Source organism: Coturnix japonica, unplaced genomic scaffold (genome assembly GCF_001577835.2).
Source record: "Coturnix japonica isolate 7356 unplaced genomic scaffold, Coturnix japonica 2.1 chrUnrandom603, whole genome shotgun sequence".
In the NCBI taxonomy this organism is placed as follows: domain Eukaryota; kingdom Metazoa; phylum Chordata; class Aves; order Galliformes; family Phasianidae; genus Coturnix; species Coturnix japonica.
The window spans coordinates 174-11,122 of record NW_015439976.1 but is presented as its reverse complement, the minus strand read 5'-3'; the positions used below and the strand labels follow the sequence as shown (position 1 = coordinate 11,122).

General features: G+C 56.7%; 2 long non-coding RNA genes across 3 annotated transcripts in view; both read left to right on the top strand.

The window, feature by feature from the left end:
• LOC107307447 overlaps positions 1 to 2,423 on the top strand; it is a 37,816-nt gene extending 35,393 nt beyond the window's left edge. The window contains exon 6 of one of the 2 annotated variants that reach the window (XR_004305814.1): positions 1,719 to 2,423. This is a non-coding gene — a long non-coding RNA (uncharacterized LOC107307447). Of the gene's footprint in view, positions 1 to 1,433 lie in introns of both variants that reach the window. The other variant, XR_001552409.1, reaches the window with a different exon arrangement.
• Positions 2,424 to 5,757: 3,334 nt separating this feature from the next.
• LOC107307446 lies at positions 5,758 to 8,942 on the top strand. The gene is made up of 3 exons (XR_001552408.1): positions 5,758 to 5,808; positions 8,045 to 8,096; positions 8,775 to 8,942. It is a non-coding gene; the product is annotated as an uncharacterized LOC107307446 (long non-coding RNA).
• The last annotated feature ends 2,007 nt before the right edge of the window (positions 8,943 to 10,949 follow it).

The following is a 10,949-nucleotide window of genomic DNA, read 5'->3' as shown; positions in this document are numbered from 1 at the left end:
CAATGGGCCAATGGGATTTGGGGGTGGGGACATTGGGATCAATGGGGAATTGGATGCAATGGGGACACTGAGATGCCATGGGGTCAATGGGACATTGAGGTCAACTGGGGTCAATGGGGGCATTGGGGTCAATGGGGTCATGGGGACATTGGGGTCATTGGATCAATGGGGAGATTGAGGACAGTGGGGGACATTGAGGTTAATGAGGACAATGGGGCAATGGGGGCATGGGGACATTGGGGCTCAATGGGGTCATGGAGACATTGGGGTCAATGGGGTCAATGGGGGCAATGGGGACATTGGGGTCAATGGGGTCAATGGGACACTGAGATCAATGGGGTCAATGGGGACATTAGGGAGATTGGGGTGTTGGGAAACAATGGGATCAATGGGGTCATGGGGTAAATGGGGTCAGTTGGGGACATTGAAGTCAATAAGGACACTGAGATCAATGGGGTCATGGGGGACATCCGGGGTCAATGGGGTTGTTGGGGTCATTGGGATCAATGGGGAGATTGAGGACATTGGGTCAATGGGGCCATTGGGGTCAATGAGACATTGGGTCATTGAGGTCAATGGGGTCAATGGGAACATTGGGGTCAACTGAGGACACTGAGATCAATGGAACATTGGACCAATGAGGAACATTGGGGTCAATGGAGACATTGAGGTTAATGAGGACAATGGGGTCAATGGGGCAGATGGGGACATTGGGTCAATGGGGGTCAATGGATGACATTGGTGGTGCAATGGGCAAGGCGGGATCAATGGGGTCAATGGGGACACTGAGGTCAATGAGGACATTGGGGTCAATGGGGTTGATGGGATCATTGGGATCAATGGGGAGATTGGGGACATTGGGGTCATTGGGGACATTGGGGTCAATGGGGTCATTGGGGCCATTGGGGTCAATGGGGACATTGGGGTCAATGGGGCCATTGGGGCCATTGGGGTCAATGGGGAGATTGGGATCAATGGGGTCAATGGGATCAATGGGGTCAATGGGGACACTGGGGTCAATGAGGCCATTGGGGTCAATGAGGACATTGGGTCATTGAGGTCAATGGGGTCAATGGGGACACTGAGATCCATGGGGTCAATGGGGTCAATGGGGTCAATGGGGACATTGGGGTCAATGAGGACATTGGGTCATTGAGGTCAATTAGGGCATTGGGGTCATTGGAGACATTGGGATCAATGGGGGCATTGGGATCAGTGGGTTCAATGGGGCCATTGGGGTCAATGGGGACATTGAGATCAATGGGGTCAATGGGGACATTGGGGCCATTGGGGTCAATGGGGTCAATGGGGTCAATGAGACCAGCACCCCATGGACACTGGGGTCTATGGGGTCTATGGGGTCTATGGGGTCAATGGGGACACCAGCACCAATGACGGCCTGTTTATGAATGGATCCCATCCACCAATGACAGCCTGTTTATGAATGGATCCCATCCACCAATGATGGCCTCTTTATGAATGGATCCCAGCCATTTACAGCCAGTTTATGAATGGAACCCAGTCATCACTCACTGTTTATGAATGGATCTCAGTCATCAATGATGGCCTGTCTATGAATGGATATCAGCCATTTACTCCCTGTTTATGAATGGATCTCAGTCATCATTTACTCCCTGTTTATGAATGGATCCCAGTCATTTACTGCCTGTCTATGAATGGAACCCAGTTATCACTCCCTGTCTATGAATGGATCTCAGTCATTTAGTGCCTGTCTATGAATGGATCTCATCCACCAATGACGGCCTGTTTATGAATGGATCCCAGTCATCACTCACTGTTTATGAATGGATCTCAGTCATCAATGACGGCCTGTTTATGAATGGATCTCAATCATTCACTGCCTGTCTATGAATGGATCTCAGTCACTCGTTGCCTGTTTATGAATGGATTTCAGTTATCACTCCCTGTTTATGAATGGATCTCAATCATTCCCTGCCTGTTTATGAATGGAACCCAGTTATCGCTCCCAGTTTATGAATGGATCCCAGTCATCACTCACTGTTTATGAATGAATCCCATCCACCAATGACAGCCTGTTTATGAATGGATCCCAGTCATCACTCCCTGTTTATGAATGGATCCCATCCTCCAATGACGGCCTGTTTATGAATGGATCTCAGCCATCACTCACTGTTTGTGAATGGATCTCAGTCATTTACAGCCTGTATATGAATGGATCTCATCCACCAATGACGTCCTGTTTATGAATGGATCTCAGTCATCAATGACGTCCTGTCTATGAATGGATATCAGCCATTTACTCCCTGTCTATGAATGGATCTCAGTCATTCACTGCCTGTTTATGAATGGATCCCAGTTATCACTCCCTGTTTATGAATGGATCTCAGTCACTACTGACTGTCTGTTTATGAATAGATCTTGACCACCAATGACTGCCTCTTTATGAATGGCTCTTCATCCATTGTCATCAATGACATGGGGGGGGGGGCCCAGCTATAGGGGGGGGTCCAAGATATAGGGGGGGGTCCCAGCTATAGGGGGGGGTCCCAGCTATAGGGGGGGGGGGTCCCAGCTATAAGGGGGGGGTCCAGCTTATAGGGGGGGGCCCAGCTATAGGGGGGGGTTCCAGCTATAGGGGGGGTTCCAGCTATAGGGGGTTGTCGCCAGCTCGACTAGGGGGGTCCATGCTATAGGGTGGGGGGTCTCAGCTATGGGGGGGGGTCCCACATATTGGGGGGGGTCCCAGCTAGTAGGGGGGGGGACACAAGTTATGGGGGGGGGGCCCATATATAAGGGGGGGGTTGCCACTATAGGGGGGGTCCCAGCTATAGGGGGGGGTCCCAGCTATTAGGGGGGAGGGTCCCAGCTAATAGTGGGGGGGTCCCAGTTATAGGAGGGTCCCAGCTATAGGGGGGGGTCCCAGCTATAGGGGGGGTCCCAGATATAGGGAGGGGTCCCAGCTATAGGGGGGGTTCCCAGATATAGGGAGGGGTCCAGCTATAGGGGGGGGGGGGTCCCAGCTATAGGGGGGTCCCAGCTATAGGGTGGGGGGTCCCAGCTATAGGGGGGGGGTCCCAGCTATAGGGGGGGGGTCCCAGCTATAGGGGGGGTCCCAGCTATAGGGTGGGGGTCCCAGCTATAGGGGGGGGGTCCCAGATATAGGGGGGGTCCCAGATTATAGGGGGGGGTCCCAGCTATAGGGGGGGTCCGCAGGTATAGGGGGGGGGTCCCAGTTATAGGGGGGGTCCCAGGTATATGAGGGGGTCCCACCTATAAGGGGGGGGGTCCCAGCTATTGGGGGGTCACCAGCATCAGGGGGGGTCCCAGCTATAGGGTGGTCCCGAGCTATAGGGGGGGTCCCAGCTATAGGGGGTCCCAGCTATAGGGGGGGGGTTCCCAGCTATAGGGGGTCCCAGCTATAGGGGGGGGGGTACCAGCTATAGGGGAGGGGTCCCAGCTATAGGGGGGGGTCCCAGCTATAGGGGGGGGTCCCCAGCTATAGGGGGGTCCCAGATATAGGGGGGGGTCCCAGTTATAAGGGGGGGTCCCAGCTATAGGGGGGGGTCCCAGCTTTTAGGGTGGGGGTCCCAGCTATAGGGTGGGGGGTCCCAGGTATGGGGGGGGGGTCCCAGCTGTGGGATCCAAGATGGCGGATCGCCGCCCCCATCCAAGATGGCGGATCGCCGCCCCCATCCAAGATGGCGGCGCGGTGCCCTTATCCAAGATGGCGCCGCCCTCACCCATGATGGCGATGGAGCTTCCGTTCCAAGATGGCGTCTCGGCGCGGTGCACCTGGGACGTATTGCTTGGGGGATTCCCCAACGCGTGGAGCGAGCGGCGGCGGACGGAGGTGGATATAGGGGGGGGGGGGGGGTCTTTTAATAGGGGATTTATGGGGTCGGGGGGGGATAAAGGGGTGTGGGGGGGGTCCAGATGAAAGGGGAAAGTCCGATAATGGGGGGGGTGTCGGTTGTTTGGGGGGGGCGTGAAATAGGGGAATGTATGGGGGCGAAGTGAAGCGTATGGGGTTGTGTATAGGGCTATATGGGGTGGGGGTCCATAGGGTTCTATATGGGGGGGGGTCCATAGGGGGCCATTATGGGGGGGGGTCCATTAGGGTTCCAATTGGGGGGGGGGTCCATAGGGTTCTATTAATGGGGGGGGGCCATAGGGTTCTATATATGGGGGGGTCCATCATGGGGGGGGGTCCATAGGGCTCCATTATGGGGGGGGTCCATTATAGGGGGGTCCATTATGGGGGGGTCCCTAGGCTCCATTATGGGGGGGGGTCTCATTATGGGGGGTCCCTCAGGCTTCCATTATGGGGCGAGTCCATAGGGATCCATTATGGGGGGGGTCTATTATGGGGGGTCCATAGGGGTCCATTATGGGGGGGTCCATCATGGGGGGGGTCCATAGGGCTCCATTATGGGGGGGGTCCATTATAGGGGGGGTCTCATTATGGGGGGGTCCCTCAGGCCTCCCATTATGGGGGGGTCTCATTATGGGGGGTCCTTAGGCTTCCATTATGGGGGGGTCTATTATGGGGGGGGTCCATAGGGTTCCATTATTGGGGGGGTCCATTATGGGGGGGGTCCATTATGGGAGGGGTCCATCATGGGGGGGGTCCATAGGGTTCCATTATGGGGGGGGTCCATTATGGGGGGTCCATAGGGTTCCATTATGGGGGGGTCTATTATGGGGGGGGTCCATAGGGTTCTATTATGGGGGGGTCCATTATGGGGGGGGTCCATTATGGGAGGGGTCCATTATGGGGGGGGTCCATAAGGGTTCCATTATGGAGGGGGTCCATTATGGGGGGTCCATAGGTTCCATTATGGAGGGGTCCCATTATGGGGGGGTCCATAGGGGTCCATTATGGAGGGGGTCTATATGGGGGGGGTCTGTATGGGGGGGGCACTGTGTGATGTTGTGCCCCCCCCCCATTCATTTGTGCCCCCCCTATGGTTAGGCCCCCCCCCATTTATTGGCCCCCTCCCCATTTATTAGCCCCCCCCATGTAATTGTGTATCCCCCCATTAATATGTGACCTCCCCGCATTTATTACCCCCCATTAAATTTGTGCCCCCCCCCTGATTTATTTGGCCCCCCCCCATTGACTCGTGCCCCCCCTAATTGTGGATCCGGCCCCCCCCCCTTTGTGTAGGCCCCCTATTTATTGCCGGCTCCCCCCTTTATGAGTGCCCTCCCCCCATACATATTGTGCCCCCACCCCCTTGGAAAGCCCCCCCCCATTGATTGCCCGCCCCCACCCCCATTAACATTGTGCCCCCTTCCCCCAGATTTTTACACCCCCCCTAATTTATTAACCGCCCCCCCCCATTAATTCTGAACCCCCCCCCCCATTTATTTATGGGCAAACCCCCATTAATTGTGACCCCCCCATTAATTCTGACCCCCCCCCCATTTATTTTATAGGGCGCACCCCCCATTGATTTCTGACCCCCCGCCCATTTAATTAACCCCCCATTAATTCCTGACCCCCCCCCATTAATTCTGACCCCCCCACATTAATCTGACCTTCCCCCGAATTTATTTTATAGGCACCTTCAGCGACCATTGCAAATTGTGACCCCCCCATTTATTAGAACCGCCCCCCGTCATTAATTCTGACCCCCCCCCATTTATTTTATAGGGCACCCCATTTAATATATGACCCCCGCCCCCTTATTAATTCCGACCCCCCCCCCAATTTATTTTATAAGGGCCGGGTGCCCCCCCCCAAAATCAAGCCCCAAGATTGGTGGAGGAAAATGGAGCCGCTGCTGGAGCCCAGACGGAGGGAATTCCTGGACTGTGGAGCATGTGAGGGGGAGATTTTAATTGGGGGGGGCGGCGTCTATATTCCGGGGTGGGGGGTATTGATGGGGGGTGACTACACTGGGGTGTTGGGGGGGTCCTAATATTGAAAGGGGGAGGTGGGATGGGAGGTTATAATGGGTGGGGGGCTACACTGGTGGGGTGGTGAGGTTCGATGGGGGGTCTATATGGGAGGTGGGGGGGTTATAAATGGGGGGGGGGTTCATAATGCGGGGGGGTTCGAGAATGGGGGGGCCTATATGGGTTTGGGGGGCTATAATTGGTTGGGGGGGTCTAATATTGAGGGGGGGGTGGGGATGGGGGGCTGTTTATGGGAGGGGGGGGTCTGTATTGGGGGGGTCTATATTGAGGTGGGGGTGGGATGGGGGGGGTTATAATTGTGGGAGAGGTCTATAGTTGAGGGGGTGGGTGGTGATGGGGGGTTTAAATTGGGGGGGAGCTAATAGGATGGGGGGGTTATATAGGTGGGGGGGCAGGGATGGTGGGGTCCATATTGGGTTCGTGTGGGTGTTATATTGGGGTGGGGGGGTTCTATGTAGTGGCTATATGGGGTGGGGGAGTTATAATGAGGGGGGTTATAAATTGGGGGGGGGGGCTATAATATGGGAATGGGGGGCAGGGATTGGGGGGGGTCTATATTGGAATGGGGGGGGTCTATGTTGGGGGCTATATGGGTGTGGGGGGTCTAAATATTGAGGGGGGGGGGTGGATGGGGCGTTTATATGGGGGGGGCTAATTGGGTGGGGGGGTCTAATTGGGGGGGGTCTCGATATTTGGGTTGGGGTCTAATATGGGGGTGGGGGGGGCCAGGGATTGGGTTGGGGGTCTATATTGTGGGGGGGGGGGTGGGTTGTGGGTGTTGGGGTCTATAATTGGGTGGGGGGGTTCTATTTAAAATAGGGGGGGGGTCAAATGGGCATGGGGGACTGGTCTTATATGGGGGGTTCTATATAGGGGGGGTCTATATAGGGGTTCTATATAGGGGGGGTCTATATGGGGGGGGTCTAATATGTGGTGGGTCTAGTATAAGGGGGTCTAATATACTGGGGGTCTAATCAAGGGGGGTCTATAATGGGGGGGGTCTTTATGGAGTTAGGGTCTCTAGGGGGGTGGGTCTATAATGGGGGGGTCTATATGGGGGTGGGTTCTATATAGGGGTCTATATGGGTCTATATGGAGTAGGGTCTATATGGGGGGTCTCGATATAGGGGGGTATGGTCGTGATATAGGGGAGGTGTGTCTTAATAGGGGGTCTATATAGGTGGGTCTAGATGGGGGTGGGTCCTATATGGGGGGGTCTAAATATATGGGGGGTCTATATAGGGGCTATATAGGTGGGGCTATATTTGGTGTGGGGTCTATTTTATGGTGTTATAACTAAAAAGAAAAAATAGGGATAAATTGGGGTGGGGTCTTAATACTGGGGTTTGGCTATAGGGGGTCTTAGGGATCTATATGGGGTGTCTATGTGGGGGGGGGTTAATATGGGGGGGGGTCGATATAGGGGGGGTTCTATATGGTTTGGGTCTTTATAGGTGTGGGTCTTAATGGGGGGGGTTGTCCTATTGGGTGGGTCTATATAGGGGGGGTCCAAATGGGGAGGGTCTATATAGGGGGTCTATATGGGGGGTCTATTTATAGGGGGGTTCATATATGGGGGGGTCTATAATGGGGGGTCTATATGGAGTAGGGGTCTATATAGGGGGAGTCTATATGGGGGGTGGGTACTATAAGGGGGTCCTATATAGGGGGGGGTCTAATACAGTGGGGGTCATATGGGGGTCCTATATGGGGGGGTGTTCTATAAAGGATTAATGGGGGTGGGGGGTTCTATATGGGGAGTGGGTCTATATGGGGTGGGTCTATAAATGCGGGGTGGGTCTATATGGTGGGTCTATATGGGGTCTATATGGGGTGGGTCTATATGGGGGGGTCTATATGGGTATAATCGGGGGGGGGTCTAATATTGGGGTAGGGTCTATATTGGGGGGGGTCTAATATAGGGGGGTCTATATGGGGTCTATATAGGGGGGGTCTATATGGGGGGGTCTATATGGGGGTCTATGGGGGTCGTCTATTATGGGGGGGTCTATATGGGGGGTCTATATGGGGTCTAATATTGGGGGGGTGGGGGGGTCATAGGGGTTTTTTATATGGGGGGGGTCTATATGGGGTCTATATGGGGGGGTCTATATTGTTGTGCCCCCCCCCATCGATTCAGGCTCCCCTCTGACATGAACTCGCTGCCCCTCTATGAGGATCAGGCGAGCTGGGTAAGTTTTAATTGGGGGGGGGGGAATATATGGGGACCAATGGGAAGCCACCTATGGGATGGGGGACCAATGGGAAGCCAGCAATGGGATGGGGGACCCAATGGGATGGGGGACCAATGGGAACCCACCAATGGGAACCTACCAATGGGAACCCACCAATGGGAACCTACCAGTGGGATAGCGGACCAATAGGATGGCAGGCAAGTGAGATGGGTGACCAATGGGACCCCAGCAGTGGGATGGGGGACCAATGGGATAAGGGACCAATGGGATGGAGGGCCAATGGGAACCCACCAATGGGAACCCACCAATGGGATGGAAGACCAATGGGAACCCACCAATGGGATGGAGGGCCAATGGGATGGCAAACAAGTGAGATGGGCGACCAATGGGAACCCACCAATGGAATACGCTCCCCAATGGGAACCTACCAATGGCGTGGGGGACCAATGGGATGGCTGACCAATAGAAACCCACCAATGGGATGGCTGACCAATGGGAACCTACCCATGGGATGGCTGACCAATAGAAACCCACCAATGGGATGGCTGACCAATAGGAACCCACCAATGGGATTGGGGACCAATGGGAACCCACCAATGGGATGGTGGACCAATAGGACCCCACCAACGAGACAACGGACCAATAGGAACGCCCCCTTTGTTCCCCCCCCCCCAGCAGGCTCTGAGCCCATTGGATCCCGTTTTCCCCCTATCGACCAATGAGATCGCTGCCCCTCCCCCCCGAGCCGCCCCCTCCCCCGTGGTTCCGGCCACTGAGGATTATGGGGGAGATCACGACTTCCGCGTGGGATTCGTGGAGGCGGGAACGGCCAAATCGGTCACGTGCACCGTGAGTGACAGCTGGGGGGGCGGGGCTTGGCGGTGGGGCTTGGGGACAGGCGAAGGGAATTTGATTGGGCTTGAGGGGCCTGGAGGGGGGCGGGGCGGCTTGGGGCAGCGGCGCCACGAGTTGTTGTGGAAGGCGCGGCGCCTGCGCGCGGCCGTAGGCCGGCGATCCCCACCTGAGGACTTGGCGCGGGCCTAACCGTGTTTAGAAGGGGGCGGGGGCTTAGATAGGGGTGGGGCCTTGGAGGACGGGCAAGGGTTTTGATTGGGTGAGGGATCTGCGAGAGGGGGGCGGGGGGGCGGCTTGGTTGGGGCGGGCGCTATGGGAGGGCGGGGAGAGAGGGATTTTGATTGGGTCGAAGGTGTCTAGGCGGAGGGGGCGGGGGCTTCAGAGGTCGGCGAGGAGCTTATCGCGGTCACGTGGGGACGGGTGATCCGCGCAACACACAGGCGGGAGTTTTTGGAAAGCCGTTAGAGGGAGTTTTGTGTATTTTATCACGATTGGGCGAACCACATGATAAGTAGGGGCCTGCAGACTACCAGGGGGGCGGCCCGGTCCAGACAAAATGTGCTGGTCTTATTCGTTTGAGGGGCTGCCTTGGACCCATTGCGCCGGGCGCGCGAGGCGTTGGGTGCTTCCTTCCAGGATGACCAGCTTACGGCGGGGCCTTGGATGGGGCCCGGCGGGTCCGCAGCACAGGGAGCGAAGCGGATGGGCACCCGGCAGTGGTTTTGGGGAATTAGAGATGAGACGGATGTGGTAAGATGCCAGGCAGACTTTGGTTTGAACCCGCAGATGTGGGGCAGGAAGATGACTATTTTTGAGAATTACTGGCGATGGCGTAACGCAGCACGACGGATGGGTCTCCGCGAGGGGGAGGGGGCGGAGCATGGGGAGTTGGGGGTGCGGGTCTTGATTATGTGGGTGATTGTGGTTTCTATGGAAGAGAGGATTGAGGTGGCTCGGGCGCCTTAGGATGGGCTCACGCTCGAACCATGGTTGAAGGAGGGGCGGAGGCTTGGAGGTGGGAGTGGTTTATGAATTCGGGTGAGGGGCTGTGTGGTGAGGGGGCTGGTGGGTTATGAGGGGTGCGGGGGGAGGGGTATTCAGAGGTGGGGGGAGGTAGCTTTGCGAGGGGGAGGGGGGGTAGGGAGGTTGTTGATGTGGGGTGAGGGGATCTGGAAGGGGGGGCGGGGGAGGCTTGAAAAGGGGAGGGGATTTTCGATTGGGTGACGGGGCCCTAAAGGGGGGCGGGGGCTTGAAATGGGGAGGGGGGGGCCTGTGTAGGGGCGGGGGCGGCGGCTTGGAGGGGGGAGGGCTCTTTAGAATTATGAGACGATGAACCGGGGGTGTTTGGTGGCGTGAAGGGTTATGCGTTTTTGGGGGCTGTGCCTGTGGGGCTTAAGCAGGCGTGGCCCGAGGAGCTTGGAGGGGCGCGGGCTTTTCTGGAACAGACAAAGGGCAGGGGATTTGATTGCGGTGCTGACGGGAGCCCCCCCCTTTCTCGAAGGGGGCAGCGGGCTTTGGATTGGGGGTGGGGCTTTGGATTGGGGCGTGGTTTTGGAGAGGGGAAGGAAAGCTTGGAACGCGGGAGGAGGTTTTTGGATGTGGGTAGGTTTTGGGGGGCCATGAGGCCTGGAGGGGCCGGGGCTTAACATGGGCGCAGGCGCGCTTGGAGTTTTCGGGGGCGGGCTGTGGAGCGAAGGGCTGTGGCGGAAGAGGAGATGGGGATCTTGAAGGCAATTGGCGTAGAGCCAGTGAAGAGGGGTGGCGTGGGCTTCGGGCCGCGGAAGGGCGCAGCGGGGGGGGGTGGAAGTCGCCATTGATTGAATATTTTATTTTTTATTTTGTGTGGGTGTTTATGTGTCATTTCGGCCACCCCCCCTGCCCTGTGAGTACGCGCCGGGCGCGCGCGGGCCCGGCTTGCGGAGGCCTTGGGCACCGCGGTTTTTTGATTAGGGTGACCGGGGCTTGACGAAAAGCGGCGGCCGCCGCGGCCTTGCG